General features: G+C 39.4%; 1 protein-coding gene across 9 annotated transcripts in view; it reads left to right on the top strand.

The window, feature by feature from the left end:
• The window catches only part of Spop (speckle type BTB/POZ protein), an 84728-nt gene that overhangs the window by 16531 nt on the left and 51045 nt on the right, over positions 1-17152 (top strand). For 3 of the 9 annotated variants that reach the window (XM_075991008.1, XM_075991004.1, XM_075991007.1), the window contains exon 2: positions 7321-7480. The exons of the other annotated variants lie outside the window; for them this stretch is intronic. The gene's annotated coding sequence lies outside the window, so the exon portion shown is untranslated. The remainder of the gene's footprint in view (positions 1-7320; positions 7481-17152) is intronic. 9 annotated transcript variants of the gene reach the window in all.

The following is a 17152-nucleotide window of genomic DNA, read 5'->3' as shown; positions in this document are numbered from 1 at the left end:
AGAATTCAGAAGTTAGTATATGAGAAGCCCAGAAAGTCCCAAAAGTAAGGTGGGACTAGGGCCAGGAGAGATGGCTCAGTGGTTAAAAGGGCTTGAAGCACAGTCATGAGAACTGGAGTTCGTATCTCAGTATCCATGTAAGAAGCTAGGCATCCCACAGACACCTGTAACTCCAGCTTTAAGGGATCCAATCCCTCTTCTGGCCTTCGCATGTACATAGATGTATAAAATACACATACATGTATGCATACATTCAGACACAAATAAACAAAATGAAACTTTTAAAAAATATTGTAGTGCAGGTTAGCATTTAAAATGGAATGGCTATGAAAGCTGAAGCAGTTGAAACCCTGTCAACACAAAGGCATGGTACATGATGGTCTTAGTATACCCTACTGCTCAAATCTTTTGATCAGAGATGCCAAAGTAGTGGGGTGGTTGTGATGGTTAACCTTTGGAATGTAAGTTGATTGGGTGATGACTTGACTCATGGTCATCCATCCTGTTACTGCTTATGGAAACCGATTCTACAGAGGCAAAAAGTTCCTGAAAATGACTCTAAATTAATTGAGAAACTTCTGAAAATACTATGACAAAGATAGCTGGATGTGTAGCTCAGTTGGCAGAGTGCTTGCCTGGCATGCCAGAACCTTTAGAGTTGATCCTCAGCACCACATAAATCAGAAGTGGTGATGTAGGCCTGTAAATGAGGCATAGGGGCAGGCAGTCAGGTGTTCAAGGGCATTCTTGGCTACATACTAAGTTCGAAGCCAGGCAGGACTGCATGAGAAAAAAAAAAGCTGAGAATTTTATTAAACCAACTTTGATACACTGTTCGTGATTTCACTGTTAGTGAAAGTAGCTCTTTATTAACTACTTTTGTCACTCCTTAAGTAGTGGTGATAATAGTAAATGGAATAATGAAACCATACACTAGGCCTTAAAGAATTTAAAAAACACTGGGCAGTGGTGGCTCACATTTTTAATCCCAACACTCAGGGTGCAGAGACAAGTGGATCTGAGTTCAAGGCCAGCTTGGTCTATAGAGTGAGTTCCAGTACAACTAGGACTACACAAAGAAACCATGTCTTGAAAAACCAAAACAAACTAAAAGCAAAGCCAAAAAACACCCCTGTACTTTATTTTTTTCAGATTTTCATTATAAAATAGTTCATGAAAAAAATAAGAGTGGAAAAAAAATCACCCTAAGACCTAGCATGAAATTAACAACTGTTGACATTTATATTTTTCTAAAACATTTGGTTGTTTGTTACTGTAAGTGTAGGTGTGTGAATATGGGCTGTGCATGCCATCAAGGGCATGTAGAGGTTAAAGGACAATTTTGAGGAGTCAGTTGTCATCTTCTACTTTGTTGAGGCAGGGTCTGTCTTGTTTCTGTCTCTCTGTGTACTTGATACTATCTGGTCCATGAACTTTTCAGTGACTTTCCTTCCTCTGACTTCTTTCTCACGGTAAGAGCAGTACACGCTTGTACCATTGAGCTATCTCTCCAGCCCCTTATTTATTTATTTATTTATTTATTTTTATTTTTGAGACAGGGTTTCTCCGTAGCTTTTTTGGTTCCTTTCCTGGAACTAGCTCTGTAGACCAGGCTGGCCTCGAACTCACAGAGATCTGCCTGCCTCTGCCTCCTGAGTGCTGGGATTAAAGGCGTGTGCCACCACCGCCCGGCCCCTTTTTCTTTTTTAGTGACTGAGTTTTTATTCTCTGAGCCATTTCACTAGCCTAACGTTTTCTAACTCTTATTGGGCATTTAAAAATGTCCATGTATGTGTTTACACACACATATTTGTTTATATATGTGTATGTATATATACACATACACATGCATACATCATACATACATAATACATACATACATATTTGGTTTTTTGAGACTAGGTTTCTCTGTGTAGCCCTGGCTGTCTTGGAATTTACTTTGTAGACAAGATTGCTCTCAAACTCAACAGAGATCTGCCTGCCTCTGCCTCCCAAGTGCTAGGGTTAAAAATGTGTGCCACTATCACCCAGCTTTGTATTATGTATTTAAATAAAGATATATTTTAATATTTACAAAAGTTTACATCCCTAGAACTCATGTTTAAAAAAACTGCCTGCTGCATATACATCTAATTCCATCACTGGGAAGTGGAGACGAGTGGATCTTGAGAACTCACTAGCCTGTTAGCCTAAGGAAAACAGTGATCTTCAAATTCAGTGAGAGACACTGTCTGAAGGAAAGCAAAGAGTCACAGAAAAAAAAAGACATGACATCCTCATTTGGCCTTTTCATATGCACACACTAGTACCCAGACCCACACACTCAGGTGCATGCACCACAAGCACAACACACGTTTACACGGACAAACAAACCACAAGTAATCATAGAAGTCTGTTGTACGGATTCATAATACATTAGTGTTCTGTTTAATTAGTGTGGTTTTGTTTGCTTATTTGTTTTTTAAGTTAGTTGGGTTTTGTTTTTGAAACAGGGTCTCATATAGTGTGAACTGGCTTGGAACATGCTGTGGAGCCAATAACTTTGAACTTCTGATCCTTTTATCTAATTCTCAAGTGCTGGGAGTACAGACATGTACTATCATAGCTGGTTTATGTGGTTCTCAGAATAGGACCCAGGGCTTTGTGCCTGCTAGCCAAATATTCTACTAACTGAGCTACATCCCTAGTTCCTGAAAATATAATACTGCATTTAACTAACTCTATTAATCAAAAATTTCTTCTCTAGTTTTATCTATAAATTATGCTGCCGTGGACATTCTTGTACACAAATCTTTATATGCCGATCAGATCTCTTGGGATTGATTTTTTTTTTAAAAGTGTCATATGTTGTAAAAGTGTGAGCAACAGGACTCATGAAATGGCTCAGTAGATTTATAAAGGCGCCTACTGTCAAGACTGACTGCTGAGCCTTCTCTCCAGCCCCGGTTTTTAATTTTTTTCTTAAGCAGTTATCCTAGGTGTCATTATCTCTATCAAAAGGATACGTGAGAGGCTGAAGAGATGGCTCAGTAGTTAAGAGTATTTGCTGCTCTTGCAAAGGACTGGGTTTTGGTTCCCAGCACTCATATGGCAACTAACAACTGTCCGTAACTTTAATTCTGGGGGATTTTATACCTTCTGCCTCCTGACATCAAGCACACATGTAGTACACACACACACACACACGCGCGCACGCGCGCGCACACACACACACACACACACAGGCAAAAACTCAGATACGTAAAATAAATCTTTAAAAGGGGAGTATGAGAGATTTAGGAAAGATAATTCTAGTTAATTGTCAGCTCCTGAGTTCTAAATAGCATTTAGTTACAGTAAGAGTGGTGGGGATTCAGAGTGAACTGGGGCAGCAAGGTAGAACTTGGCCTGATCTAAAAAAGTAATATTCTGATAAGAGGAAGAAGAATGCTTTTGGCTTTCAGAGTGCTGTGAATCAATTTGAGAAAGGCAGGTTAGTGAGATGACAAAGAGACCACAGACAGTTAGTTGGAGAGGAGAGTTTATTGTGATATAGTTGGAAGGCTTTATGAGAGCTACATTGTATCTCAGAGGACTGCTTTTATTTTTAGTACATTTTAAACTGTATAGTATAGAAATATAAAGTAGACAGCTGTGGCCCAATTTTAAACAAACTAGAAACTGTATGGTTACTTTTTATAAGAAATAAGGAATAGAGGTTATGTGTAAATTAAACAATGAACTTATAGGTGTATTGCAGGTATCTTATTCTCCTGTAAAATTAAAAGGTTTAGTTTTTTTGACAGTGAAATTATTACAGAAACTTTCAAGAATAAGAGGTTTATGAAATAACTGGTTTATATTTATATTGGTGCCCATTTCTGGTTCTTTAGGCACAGTACTATTCCATGCAGCTTGATTCTTTTCATCTTTCATCTTTAAATGACATTTAGAGATTTTTTTCATATTATTTATTTTGCATGTTGTGTGTGTGTGTGTGTTCACGTGCATGCACATGCCATGGTTGGAGGGTGGTGGTCAGAGGACTTACTTGCAGGAGTTCTGTCCTTCTATCCTGTGGGTGGCAGGACTCTAACTTAGTTCTTCAGATTTGGTGAAAGGTGAACTTACTCACTAAACCATCTTCTTGCTGCCCAGAGATTTTCTTTTGAATGTATCCTATGGCTGAGAAAAAGCAGCAAGAGGATGATAGGAGGTCATAGGGAATTGTTATATAATTATTTTCATTTTACTCATGCTGGCTTTGTATTTCATTTACCTTAATGATATCTTTAATGTATACCAAGGATATTTAAATGATTATTTCATTGAGGAGATAATTTTGGATGCAAATCTTTAGGAAGAATTATATTAGTGCATTTGAAAGTAAAATGTTATGGATTTTTTTAGAATTTATTTTTAGTTATTCATATATTTTAAAAACTGAGTACAGATAATAATAGTAATTTTTAAACTCAAACACTTTCAGCCCAGCAATGGTGATGCATGCCTTTAATCCCAGCCCTCCAGTCAGAGGCAGATGGATCTCTGAATTTGAGACCAGCTTGGTCTAAACGCTAGTTCTAGGACAGCCTAGGCTACACAGAGAACTCCTACCTCAGAAAACAAAGCAAAACAACAACAAAAAAAACTCAAGCGCTTTCTCTTTAAAGTACATAATACTGAAAACTCTTTAATGATGTACTTTATTTCTCTGCTAGGAGCATTTTAAAAACAAAAAACCTAAGCAATACAACTTTTGACCAAAGTATTGACTATAGGGAGAATCAACATAAGTTGTCGTAAAGTGGCCAATAAATAGTTCTTCTGACAGGTTGTCTCAGAATCCTGTTGACTTGTGGAGTTTTTCAGATTCAAACTCCCTCAACTTTGTTGACACTAGAGTTCTTAGGTAACTAAACTCATGGGGAATGACAGAGAAACTAGAATATCTTTTTTTACATTGAAAAGTGTTCTTCCAGAGGTCCTAAGTTCAATTCCCAGCAACCACGTGGTGGTTCACAACCATCTATAATGAGAAATGGTTCCTTCTTCTAGCCTGCAGGCACACATGCAGGCAGAACACTGTATACATGATAAATAAATCTTTAAAAAGGGGGGGGGGACTAGAGAGATGCCTCAGTGGTTAAGAGCATTGCCTGCTCTTCCAAAGGTCCTGAGTTCAATTCCTGGCAACCACATGGTGGCTCACAACCATCTGTAATGAGGTCTGGTGCCCTCTTCTGGCCTGCAGACATACACACAGACAGAATATTGTATACATAATAAATAAATATTTTTTTATAAAAGAAGAAAAGTGTTCTTTTCTGTGACAGAAAACACATCTCTGTTCAGTCCTTTACCTTCCTAGAGACACAGTAGTACAAAAAATAATTACTGTAATATTTGATCACACATATTAAGCATTGCACTAGATATTTCTTTTTTGAGTATAATAAAAAGTTATTTATTTTGGGGTAGGCTCACAGATCACAGTCCAATGCTCAAAAGGGGAACAGCAACTGAATCCCACAGCTGGAAGAGACATTTCACATGTGTTGAACTCATTTAGTGTTCACGGCACTCTAGTAAGATAGTCTCCTCTGTGTTTTACATGTGAGGAGTCAGACACAGAAAGGGTTTTAAGTAACTCGCCTGAAATTTTATAACTGATATTCTCTGCTATAATAATCAAAAGATCAAGCCGGGCGGTGGTGGCGCACGCCTTTAATCCCAGCACTTGGGAGGCAGAGGCAGGCGGATCTTTGTGAGTTCGAGACCAGCCTGGTCTACAAGAGCTAGTTCCAGGACAGGCTCCAAAACCACAGAGAAACCCTGTCTCGAAAAACCAAAAAAAAAAAAAAAAATCAAAAGATTATTACTAGCTGGCTGGTAGTGGCCCACACCTTTAATCCAGCACTGGGGGGGGGGGGGGCAGAAACAGGTGGCTCCCTGTGAATTCAAGGCCAGCCTGGTCTACAGAGCGAGTTCCAGGGCAATCAGGATTGTTACACAGAGAAACCCTGTCTCAAAAAGCAACCAACTGAAAAAAGATCATTACTACATGGTAAGCCTGAAATCTTAGCCAGAAAAGTGAATGACCTAGAGGCTGATTATCTAAATCATGATGTATACACTTGTTTAAACATTTATTAAATACCTGCAACGTGCTGGGTACTGCCTAAACACCAAACTCACTAAGGTTAATGTAACATAGCAGGTGCTCTCCAGGGAGTCTCAGTCTAGTGGGAAAGAATAGTAATAATTACAACAGCAAGAGACCTACACATTGAGAGTAGGGAGGAAGCATTTAATTTTCCTTGGAAAGGTTGCAGTAGTGTTTGCAAAGATGAGGGAGAAACATTCTGGATAGAAGGAAAACATTCAAGGCTGGGCGGTGGTGGCGCACGCCTTTAATCCCAGCACTAGGGAGGCAGAGGCAGGTGGATCTTTATGAGTTCGAGGCCAGCCTGGTCTACAAGAGCTAGTTCCAGGACAGGCTCCAAATGACAGAGAAACCCTGTCTCGAGAAAAAAAAAAAAGAAAGAAAGAAAAAGAAAAACACTCAAAAATGCCATAGCAAAAATGAGTTCATTGTTAATAGGAGTGAGAGAGGAGAGAGTATAGTATTGCAATTAAAATAATATTCCAGTATATTGATGGTTCTGTGCTGATGAGGAGATCAAAAAAGGGATGTGTTTCTAAGATAATATTGACTAGAATTGGAGGTGGGGAGTTGAGGTAGAGGAGAAGAGAGTGAGGAGTGAAGGCTGACTCCTGGGTTTTTTTTAGTTTGACTAGATTGTGTGTTTTTTGTTGTTTGGTTTTTGTTTTTCTGAGACAGGATCTCAATAGTCCTGCCTGTCCTGAACTCACAGAGATCTCCCTGCCTTTGTCTCTAGGGTGCTAGACTTTAACACTTGGACATATAGTAGAATCATGTGGTAGATAATCAGGTTTTTTGCTTGTTTTTTGAGACAAGAGTTTCTCTGTAACAGCTCTGGCTGTCCTGGAGAGGTCCACTTGCCTCTGCCTCCCAAGTGCTGGGATCAAAGGTGTGCACCACCACTGCTCAGGGGGGCATGCACCATCACTGCCTAGTGATAATCAGGTTTTTGTGGAAAGAGTTTCTAAGTCCAAAATGGAAGACTACAGAGCTGTTTGAGTAGCAGGAAGTTACAGTGTGAAGGGTGAAGGCAAGCTTGCAACTTAGTGAAATGGGTGGATCATGGGATCGTTTGGACCGTCTCAGAAATAGGATTAGGAGTAGAGAATGGACCATTTCTCTGTTTCCATTAAATCCTCACCCACACTTTTATTTTATTATAAATTTTGAAACAGGATCTTACTAAGAAGCCCTGGCTGGCCTGGAGCTCCCTATGTAGATCAGAGTGGCTTGGAACTTGATGATCTTCCTGCTGAGTGCTGTTATTAAAGGTGCATGTTACCATGCCTGGCTCTGGTCTAAATTTTTAGATCCTGTTTATTTGCTTCAAACTTGGTAAGAAAAAATTTTTTTCCTACTGAAATGTACTCTTTTAGTTACTCTTATGTAGGTGGTTGTCCTGAAATTTACCTCAGTAATATTTTGTGTCTTGATTGGAGTAGCATGACTATAGGTGTTTGTCAGAATTCACAGTTATATACTATAAGGTGTATTTTGTTTATATAAAAATTGTAACAAAAAAGATTGCTCCAGAATTTTGTGGATATTCTACTGTCTATGTCCTATGGTTAAAGTTAGATCTTTTGAAAATATAAAATATAAAACCTTCAATTTTAATTTTTAAATTTTTATCTTAAATCCTTTTTTGCTTTTTGAGACAGTGTTTTTCTGTTACTGTAATAACCCTGGCTGTCCTAGAACTGACTTTGTAGACTAGGCTGGCCTCGAGTTCATAGTGATCCACCTACTTCTGCCTCCCGAGTATTGGGGTTAAAGGTGTGTGTCACCATGGCCTGGCTAAATCTATTTTATGTGTATATGTATATGTGTGCCCGAGTGTATGTTTGTGTACTGCATGTGTGCAGGAGCCTGAGGTCAAAAGTTGGATCACTTGAAACTGGAGATACAGTCTGTTGTAAGTTACCACGTGGGTGCTGGGAACCAAACCTCTGCAAGAATAGCAAATAGCCTTAACATGTGAGACATTTCTCCACTTTCAAACCTCATTTTAGTTAGCGCCTCTACACTTTGTAGTTACTTCTTTGGTCAAGTTCACAAATAGAAACATGTTGGTTTGAATATAACTATTCTTCTACTTGAGAAGCTGGTAAGAAAAGTCCTGAAGAGCCACAAACTGCTAAGTAGTTACTGAATGAATATTAGCCTTTCTTTTTTTAAAAAAAATATTTATTTATTTATTTTGTATACAATATTCTGTCTGTGTGTATGCCTGCAGGCCAGGAGAGGGCACCAGACCTCATTACAGATGGTTGTGAGCCACCATGTGGTTTCTGGGAATTGAACTCAGGATCTTTGGAAGAGCAATCTTAACCTCTGAGCCATCTCTCCAGCCCCAACACTAGCCTTTCTTTATCCAAATCAGTTGAGAGTGATCTCATATAGTTTGTTTAACATATTTTTTGTTGTTATTCTGAGAGAGGGCCTCATGTATTTCAGGCTGGCCTCTATCTTACCATATATCTGAGGATGACTTTGAATTTATTATTTCTGCTTTTACATCCCAAGCGCTAGGATTATGGGTGGGAGCCATCACACCTGGCCAAAAATAATTTGTATTTAAATTTTTATGAATTTGCTTTTGAGCTCATTCTGCTATGGTTAATATAGTTAATATTCAAGGTCATAATTTCATTCCAGAATAAAGGATAAACATTATCATCTTTTTAAATTATTTTTTTATTATTTTTGAGACCGGGTTTCTCTGTAGTTTTTGGTGCCTGTCCTGGAACTAGCTCTTGTAGACCAGGCTGGCCTTGAACTCATGGAGACCTGCCTGCCTCTGCCTTCCTAGTACTGGGATTAAAGGCATGTGCCACCACCACCCGGCTCATCTTTGTTTTTAACCATAATACAAAGATATGTTGAATTAGCCAAGTTAATGCAATTTGTGAAAATTGAAGTTTAAAGTTTATAAAAAGCAGCTGAGTTGTATATAAATTGGTCATCAGTTTTATATTTATTTATTTTTGGATTTTTCGAGATAGGGTTTCTCTGTGTAACAGCACTGGCCGTCCTGGAACTCCCTCTGTAGGGCCAGAGGTTGTAGTGGTATTTTGTTTGTAATCGAACAAATAAAACTTGCTTAAAGATGAGAATGCAGAGCTAAGCCACTAGTTAGCCATACACCTAAACCACTAGTTAGCCTTAGAGGACAGGCAATGGTGGCCACACCTTTAATCTCAAAACTCAGGGGACGAGGCAGGTCTCTGTGAGCTCAAGGCCACCCTGGGCTACCTGAGAGTGAATCAGTCTAAAAGAGAAACAGAGCTCACACTTCTGTTCCTAGTACTCGGGATAACATGCCTTTAATCTCAGCATTAGAGAGGAATATAAAGCAGCTGCTCAGTGCACTCTGAGGTCTGATGGAGAGCATTGCAGTCATACTGAGAACAGGATCACCCCTTTGTATGTCTGAGCCTTGGTAAAGGTAAGAATTCTCAAGTGGCTTGGCTGCTTTGCTTTTCTGATCTAAAGCTTGAACCCCAGTATCTGTCTCTGGGTTTTATTATTCATGCTACACCAGCCTGGCCTCTAGCTCATAGAGATCTGCCTGCCTCTTTTTCCAAGTGCTAGGAAGAAGAACCACAACCGCCCAGCTGATTATCAATTTCAAAGTCACTTATTTTTGTAAGTTATTTGCTTTCTGTAATCTGGTTGGATAAAGTTTTCTACTACTAGTAGACAGCAGCCAATGAATATGCAGTTTACTTATCAGGCTATGTACAGTCAATCACCACATTTTCTTTTCTCGTAGTAGTTTGGCATTTAACATAGTAACCCAACCTAATACTGCTTTAGTTTATACTTTACACTGTGAACATGCTTAGTGTTGGGTCGAATGTCTTTGGGTTTGGTGTTTGGATTAATATCAGGTAGCTTATTTTTCTCTCCTTGAGTCATTGCTACTTAATAATGTTCTAGGCCGGGTGGTGGTGGCGCACGCCTTTAATCCCAGCACTTGGGAGGCAGAGGCAGGCGGATCTCTGTGAGTTCGAGACCAGCCTGGTCTACAAGAGCTAGTTCCAGGACAGGCTCCAAAACCACAGAGAAACCCTGTCTCGAAAAAACCAAAAAAAAAAAAAAAATGTTCTTAAGTCCAAGAAATATGTTTTTGTGTCTTGGAAACAAACAAGAGATAGTATTGAATAATGTCGTTATTTTTATCTGCTGATTGTGTGGTTAGAATATTTTTCCCTATAGTTTAAATTTTTTCATTTGAAAATTCTTAAAATTCTTTTTTTTTTTTTCTTCTCAAATCACGCTTTATTGGAGCCTCTTGGTTGTAGGGAGAGCAGAAAGCAAGGGGCCCAGAGCTCTGAACTATAGCTGCTTATATAGGGAGTCTGCTTAGCCATTAAAATTCTTACTTGCTACACTGAGACAATGGGGATGTTCTATCGGGAACTCACCAAGGCCAGCTGACCTGGGTCTGAAAAAGCATGGGATAAATCCGGACTAGCTGAACATAGCGGACAATGAGGAATACTGAGAACTCAAGAACAATGGCAGTGGGTTTTTGATCCTACTGCACGTACTGGCTTTGGGGGAGCCTAGGCAGTTTGGATGCTCACCTTACTAGACCTGGATAGAGGTGGGCGGTCCTTGGACTTCCCGCAGGTCAGGGAACCCTGATTGCTCTTCGAGCAGATGAGGGAGGGGGACTTGATGGGGGGGAGGGGGAGGGAAATGGGAGGCGGTGGCAGGGAGGAGGCAGAAATCCTTAATAAATAAATAAATTAAAAAAAATTCTTACTTGCTAATGTATAGAGTTTGTTTGGTAAATGGGATGTTTAACTGTTAGGTAGAAGTTGTCAACACACCTATAAGATTTCAGTTTTTCTTCAGCTTGCAGTCAAATCATAAACTCCTAAATCATAAGCCTGCAGATCAAGACTTAATAGTCTCAGAGTTTGGAGACGCCCACACTCTTTGTTAATCAGTTTTTAAGTGAACTGTAAATGAGGGTTTTTTTTTTTAAAGGTAGGGTCTCGCTATATATCTGGTTCACCTGGACCTTATGTAGATCAGGCTGTCCTTGTACTCATAGAGATTCACCTGTTTCTACTTTCTAAGTGCTGGGATTAAAGGTGTCTGTTTGGTCTTGACTTCCTTTGTGTGTATCTGGGTGCACATGTGTGTGGAGGCCAGAGGTCAGTTTTGGTATTATTCCTCAGGGCCTGTCCCACCTTGTTTTTTGAGACAGTATCCTCACTAGTATTCGAGGATCATTGATTGCACTAGAGTGGTGACTAGCAAGCCCCAGGGATTTACCTTTCTCTCTCCCCAGTGCATACATTACTAGCATGTGCCACCACTTTGGGGATTTAAAAAACATGCCCTCCCCTCCAAACCAAACAAACTAATAAGCATGGATACTGGTAATTGAATTTAGGAGCTCACTTTTATAGGGCAAACACTTTACTTTTTAAGTCATCACCCTAGCCACTTATTTGACATTCCATCCAATTAATGCACTTATTGATATCTCTTTGGGTGCCTAGAACTATTTGTTGTGAGTCCATGTCACAGATGGACCCTGTACTGATGTAATCAGAACAAAGGCTAAAAGACAAACTTCATCATGAGAAAGAGTTCTGGCTGTCAGCACTTGTCTTAGCATGGTTAGTTTTTGTTGTTTGTTTTTTTTGTTTTGTTTTTCAAGTCAGGGTTTCTTTGTGTAGCCTTCATTGTCCTGGAACTCACTTTGTAGACCAGCTGGCCTTGAACTGACAAAGATCTGCCTGCCTCTGCCTCTGTAGTGATGCGATTAAGACGTGTGCCACTGCCACTGGCTCAGGGTTAGTTTTATGGGTAGATGTTTATAAGATTGGCCTTGATTCTGAGTGCTTCTTGTTACTGCCTGCAGTTGTGAGACTTGAATCCTGGTGATCCTTGATATTAACAGAAACGGGAAGCCATTTTCTGAAGTAGTTTAGATGTTAGATATAGTAAGTTTACATTGGTGAAGAAGAAAGAATATATTGAGAATAGTCATATTGTTTTTTTCTTTCTTATAAACTAGAGAGAACTTTTGCTGAAAATACTTTTATATGTATTAAATAGGAAATTACAAAGAAGTAAATTAGGAACTTTGTTTTGTTTTGCTTTTAAGAATCCAAGTACTCGACCAGGTGGTGTTGGCACACGCCTTTAATCCCAGCACTCTGGATAGTGAACTCACTCTGAGTTCAAGGCCAGCCTGGTCTACAAGAGCTGGTTCCAGGATAGCCAGAGCTACACAGTGAAACCCTGTCTTGAAAAGAAAAAAAAAAAAAGGAACCCATGTACTCCTTTCTCCTATACATGTAAATTCTTAGGGCTTTCTGGTGTTTGCATGTTTCTTTGCAAATATTTCCATTACAGAATTAGATGACAATAGCCAAAGTAGATGCCTTGAATTAAATCAGTTATTATTGGACATCTCTTGCATGTTAGATGTTATGTGAATTGTTAATTTAAAAACTGTAAAAATACCAAGAGCTTCTTCATGTTTGTTTTGTTAGCATATTTGCCACCTTTGGATTCATAGACTGATGTGCAGAAGACAGCTGAATTAATAGAAATTCTTTCTTAGTAACAAAGGCAAGAAAATAAATCATACTTATTGTTCTATTAGACCATTCTGAACAAAAGTGGCCAGGTTAGCCTACATCTTAGTAAAATGCTTCCTGACCTGAGACAGAACTGCATTTTCTTGTGTTAATAGAATTCACAATACAAGGTGTTTACTTCCTCTCTGAATAGGAATCTATTTTCTGCCCACGTCAGCACTTCACCCTTAGAGACAATAGACAGTACCATATATCACATCTGCTGGAGTTTTAGTTGAAGTTTTCCACTTAGTTAATGAAAGACAGTTTGGCCTGTTTTGTTTTAGTGTAAATCTCACTGATTCTTTTACTTTAAAATTTGTTTATTCCCATTTCCCCCATTCTCTGGCCATATCGAATGGATAGATACTCAGTGAGGAATTGCACTGGAAGTATTAGTACATTTTGATATAACAGCTAACAGTATGCCAAGGTTCCTAGGGCTCCTCATAGACTGCTTTGCTAAGTTGTTGTAGTAACAAAAACCTGGAAATGATACAGCAGGGCTAGAAGGGAGTTCTGTACTATCATTAAAAAGGTGTGTGTATGTGTATAGATAAAGAGTTTTGTGCAACCATTAAAAAATAGGGGTGCTGGGCATGGTGGCACACTCGTTCAATCCCAGCCCTTGGGAAACAGACAGACAGGTCTTTGTTAGAGGCCAGCCTGGTCTACATAGTTAAGTTCCAAGACCGCCAGAGCTAAGCTACATAATGAGACCCTGTATGGAAAAACCAAAATCAAACAAAAAACAACAAGAATTAGGGCGTGTATGTGCCTACAAGGTGTGTGTGTGTGAGGGGGGGGGTGTTTTATTTTATTTTTATTTAAAACTTTTTGCTACTTATCATTTTTATTGGTGTGTGCATGCATGTACACACACACATCATGGAGGTCAAAGGATAATATCCCAAAACTGTTTGTTCATGTGGGGACTGAACTCAGGTTGTCAGGCTTGGTGGGGCTTTAGAGAATCTACAGAACTTTGACTTTTGGGTTATAGCTTCCTGTAACTCTCTCTGTTTGTCTCTGTTTCTCTCCTCTCTCTAAAAACAGAATCTTGCTATATTGCCCAGGCTGACCTCAAGCCTCAGTTCCCCTGCCTCAGCTTCTCAAGTGCAGGGTTTACAGGGATTACAGACTTGGGCCACTGTGCTTCCTAGAACTTTGCATCATGTGCAGTGCATCATATGAACTGCGTTCGCACTCATTTATAATGGGAGCCAGGATATCAATTTTTACATTATTTCCAAAGGGGCACAGAAATTTAGTACTGAAAATCAGATGAACTTTAATGCTTGACTGGTCTATATTTTTAAAATGGATATTATTTTTTATCTCATTTCATAACCAGGGGGAATAGATATGATAGTCTTCGTAACTATTTTGTAACTTTTACACAGGTGACATAGTTTAGAGAAGAGAAAATTCACATTTAGGAATGTATGTGTAAAACTGCACTAGAATTCAGGTGCCAGAACAGCAGTAGCTGATGAATATATTGGCAGCTCTTGTTTTCTTCTAAGTTTATTTAACTGATGCCCATTTCTCATTTGTAAAGAGCTGCATTTTTCTGAATGGCCAATAGCTAGGCAAGAGGTATATGCGGGACTTCAGGGACAGAGGGACTCTAAGATAAAGAAAGGGAGAGAGACACGAGGAGACACAGAGAGGAAACAGGAGGTTCAAGATGGAAGAGAGGTAATGCCACATGATAGAGCATAGATTAATATAAATGGGTTTATTTAAGTTATAAGAGCAAGTTAGAACCAGGTAGTGGTGGTGCACGCCTTTAATCCCAGCACTTGGGAGGCAGAGTAACCTTACTACTAGTAGGTGGGGAAAACTTTTATAAAGTTTAAGTGTATCACAGCCCTGTCTCAAATGGTATCGCTAAATATTTGATAATTCAGATAATTTGATTTAGGTGATAGGATGATTCAGCTTTGAAAGAGGGTTTTGAGTGGAAAGCCCTTTTACCTTTTGAACATCAGAATCAAACTATGTAGGCGCTGTTTTAATCAGCAAGGATTGGTTGAATTGTAAGATGAAAGGGGTCAAGAACAAATAGATTTCCAAATTTATCATTATAATTCCATATCCAGTTTGTAAATCTACCTTAATTTCGTTTTGGTTGTGACTGAGCAGTGGATTGGGCATCTTGACAGTTGACTTAAATTGAGAAGTCACATTAAATAAGACTGGAAAGCTAGGATGGGCAATGTTAGTGTTTCCTCTGTTTTCTGGGTTGTTTACAGTATCTTCCCTCACAATAGAGAGAATTTGCTTAGTCCTTTTGTATTCTGTGTACTGGGTAGCTAGTACCTCACCAGAGTCTTTGTGGTGTTGCTTTAATTTGTCTATCGTTATTAGCTCTATTGTTCTTAACTACAGCCAGACAGTATGTCAACAGTGTGTTATCTTCCATTTGCACTTTGAAATTCTTCAGCCCAGTACTTCCCTTTCCCAATATAACTGTGTTTGGTCTCAGCTCTGCTGTTGGCTTCAGTGTCAATGTCACATTTGGCAAGCCACTAAGTTGCTTTGGAGTTTAGCTTCCTGATTGTTAGTATAAATTATCTTTCTAGATATGTCTTCAGGGTGATTTTATTAATTAAACATTTATGGAGCTCATTCTATGTGCCAGCCACAGTATAAGATGCTGTGGGTGTAGTCCTTTTTCCCTCAAGAGAATAGTTGGATTCATTGCAAAGAACTTCCTTTGCTTTCTTTAGATCAATTTAGTCTTTTACTTCTGAAAACTTAGTATTAACAAATTCAATTTTCACTCAATAAGATATTCGTTAAAGTGGTCGATGTAGAAATGAGATTCAGTTTTCTTTACAAATGTGGTCACAGGTTGGTTCTCATGCCCCAGTGGATGACCCGTGCCTCTGTGCATATGGACAGCACTAATTGGATCCGGTGGGTTCGGAGGGGAAGGAAGGGGAGGAGAAGAGAGAGAGAATGAATATGAATCCAGAGGCAAAATCGTCTAAAATACTCATGTTGGTACTTCTCCCCACCGCTCTGTTTATAAGCAGTTTTTCATCTTGGAAAATTCCAGTGTTACTGTCAGGTCTCATTATGATTAGTTATTTTCTTTTTTGAGACAGGGCATCACTGTGTAGCTCTGGCTGGCCTGGAACTACTATATAGATCGATAAAGTCAATGGTTAGAGGACTGGAGAAATGACTGAGCACTGGTTGCTCTTGCAGAGGTCCAGGATATTTCCAGTGTCTACATGGCTGTCCATCGTTTGTTTGTAACTCCAACCCAGGGAACTTTTACCTTCTCTGGAATGCTTGGGTGTGAGGCATGCACATGGTGTACAGATGTATTTGCAGGCAACAAATAAAATACACAAAAATATATTCAGTGCTCAGAAAACTGGTCTGCCTTCCTGCCTTAACTCCTTCTCCCATTCTATCTGTGGTGGGTACTGAGTATAGGGCCTCTCGAATGTTAGGTAAGAACCCTTACCATGAAGCTATGCTCTCAGCCCTAAACTAGTGATCTCTCTCGAAGTAGAGGGAGACTGCGAGGGTGGGACAGAGGCCAGCAAGGTGGCTAGTGTGTAAAATCACTTGCTCTGTAGCCTAGAATATGAGTGTTCTATCCATAGAACTCAGGGTGGAAGGAGAGAAGCAACTCCTGAAAGTTGTCCTTTGACTTCCATATGCACACCATGGCATATTTGTAGCTACATGTGCGCGCGCGACACACACACACACACACACACACAATCAAAGAAGAGCAGCAGCAGCTCAGGAAACCCTACCACTCTGGCTGAGAAACTAGTGGTTGGCAGTTGATAGCTTCTGGGGAAGGGAGAGTTGGTTTTCTTTACAGGTGTAGCCACTGGTAGGTTCCTTGTGTTTCTGTGCATATGGGCAGCACTAATTGGACTCAGTGGGTTAAAAGAGACAAAATTTAGAGGCATAATAATTATTTGTTTTTAAATCAGACCTAAATTAATTGTATAAGGGAATTTTCTTAGATTAAGTATGGCCTAGAGATGGGTATAGTGACATGGGCCTGTCTTCAACTACTCAGGAAGCTGAACTAGGAGGGTCCATTGACCTTAGGAGATTCACTAGGTAGTATAGTGAATCTCTGTTTCAAAAACGTATCTAATCTGTACCATAAATCTGTGACTTTGTTAAAAAAGTTTATGACCAAAATAAAGATAAAATCTTGTTGAGTATGGGGGAAAAAAAGAAAAGAAAAAAAAAAGAAGCAGCAAACCACTGTTGAATTTTCTCATGAGAGCCTCGGTACCCTGTCCTGGTCCTCAGCTCTGTAGGAACAGAATGTCTTTGTTGTTTTTTTCTTTTTGTTAATTGATAGAGAGTCTGACTGCATAGCTCAAGCTGTCTTTGAATTCTTGCCTCT

Source organism: Microtus pennsylvanicus, chromosome 11 (assembly GCF_037038515.1).
Source record: "Microtus pennsylvanicus isolate mMicPen1 chromosome 11, mMicPen1.hap1, whole genome shotgun sequence".
NCBI lineage: Eukaryota > Metazoa > Chordata > Mammalia > Rodentia > Cricetidae > Microtus > Microtus pennsylvanicus.
This window is presented reverse-complemented; position numbering and strand designations above follow the sequence as displayed.